Source organism: Chiloscyllium plagiosum, chromosome 23 (genome assembly GCF_004010195.1).
Source record: "Chiloscyllium plagiosum isolate BGI_BamShark_2017 chromosome 23, ASM401019v2, whole genome shotgun sequence".
In the NCBI taxonomy this organism is placed as follows: Eukaryota; Metazoa; Chordata; class Chondrichthyes; order Orectolobiformes; family Hemiscylliidae; genus Chiloscyllium; species Chiloscyllium plagiosum.
This window is the reverse complement of record NC_057732.1, coordinates 35,747,412-35,749,299: the sequence shown is the minus strand read 5'-3', so window position 1 is coordinate 35,749,299 and position 1,888 is coordinate 35,747,412. Positions and strand designations below refer to the sequence as shown.

At 50.6% G+C, this 1,888-nt stretch overlaps 1 protein-coding gene across 1 annotated transcript in view; it reads right to left on the bottom strand.

The window, feature by feature from the left end:
• Positions 1 to 1,014, bottom strand: part of shank3a (SH3 and multiple ankyrin repeat domains 3a) — a 1,030,755-nt gene extending 1,029,741 nt beyond the window's left edge. Inside the window, exon 1 of the mRNA XM_043713933.1 lies at positions 518 to 1,014. The gene's annotated coding sequence lies outside the window, so the exon portion shown is untranslated. The remainder of the gene's footprint in view (positions 1 to 517) is intronic.
• Between the last annotated feature and the right edge of the window lie 874 nt (positions 1,015 to 1,888).

Here is a 1,888-nt window from a genome sequence, read left to right as displayed (position 1 = left end):
TTCCCTCACCAATGACCCCCTCCTCCCAGATTCACTCACCAATGACCCCCTGTCCCCTATCAGATTAGTTAATATTGATGACCACCTTGTTCTGTAGCCATTCACTGACGGCTTTCCTCCTTCATACACTGACTCAGAGCAGTGTTGCAGGGAAAATTCCGACTGGGAGGCTCCTAGCTCTTAGAAAGAGAGGAGCGGTCATGAGACTCTTTAAAAAGTGTGAAAAGGGGCTGCTGAAAACGATCTACACGACATTTGATGTGAAAATTATTGCCCCTTTCCAGATGTCGGTCCGTTTCTCATGCAGGGGCTGACCGGTAGCTTACACCCATGTTGTCACAGATAGCTCCCAGTCACGGCAAGTGCAGAGTTTCAAAGACCAAACGACCTTCAGAAAGCGCCAGCCCTGTCTTCACTTCGGGGAAGTTAGGAATTCAGAAACTGCTAGCAATATGTGCCCTCCTGCTCCCAGAGAATGTCACGATCAGACTGCCAGTGCTGTTAGATATGAACTTACCCAAAAAGCCTGCTCACTCCCTCCAGTCCATTCTCCAGATAAACCCCCTTGCACTGTCCTTTCCCGGGAAACTCCAGCTGCTTCCGAGCTATCCCAGCTGCTGCAAGTTCTCCGAAAGGGATTGATGAAACAGCATCAGTAACGGAGAGGAAGTGCTGCTCTCAATGCCCCTCTTTTTAAAGCTTTATCACTGGGCGCCTTCCGATGGGGGTCTCGGGGAGGTGGGTGTGTCCAGGTGTAGGCTTGACCCAGGTAAGATGCTGCCCTCCGTCAGCCTGGAATCTGCTGGAGAAACGGGGCTGGACACTACAATGTAAACTTTGCGGGGCTGCTTCTGTAGGGGTCAGACACAGCACAGGCGCACCGCTCTGAGCTGTCCATCACAGGCACCGGGAGGCAGGAGGCGCTGGCTACTGCTGCTGGATGAACCCAACCTGCCAGGGAAGCCCCCAGCGTCATCCACTCCTTAGGATCGCTGGGTTTCCTCAATCGCTGAAGTGAAGGGAAGGAGTTGGAGCTGAGCAGGGAGTGCTCCATACGGTCCTCACTCTCTGCTGAGGAAGCTGACAACAGCCTCCCCTAACGGTGACAGCGCGACACGTCAGTCACCCGGAGCCCAGTGGCAAGTTTTCCTGATGAAGGGCTTTTGCCCGAAACGTCGATTTCGCTGCCCCTCGGGTGCTGCCTGAATTGCTGTGCTCTTCCAGCACCACTAATCCAGAATCTGGTTTCCAGCATCTGCAGTCATTGTTTTTACCTTCCACTTCTCAATGGCCGGGTTTCAAACCACACTCACCATCCGGTTACTCCCAGGTTTTCAACTCGGCAAGTATTTTTGATCTGGATTAGTGGTGGTGACATGGGAATTACAAGGATCATCCAACCAGAATTGAAACCTTTCTGGACCTGGCCAGACCAGATCACCATAGAGAACGGCATATTCCTGTGGGGAACAAGAGTGACTGTGCTGAGTAAAGGTCACTGGCTGAACTTCACCAAGATCCTCTAGGGGTTTCCAAAATGAAGATGTCGGTTCAAAGTTATGAATGATAGCCAGCATTAGATGCTCATATAGCTGCATTGGTGTGTACAGAGTATTGCCAGCAGCACCCCCCCCCCCCCCAGTGGAAATGGACAGGTGAATCCTGAATCGGTAACATGTCAACTATAGTGGTCCGTACATGGAGTCAATGTTTTGGTCATTATGGATGCCCATTCAAGATGGTTTAATGAGCATAGAGTTCATTCAACAAACTCAGGGATGACAACTGAAAAGCACGGACTCCCACAAGTATTGATCACAGACAATGGAATGTTAATTACCAACAGGGAATTTGAGTATTTCCTAGAGTCAAATGGCATCAGCATGTA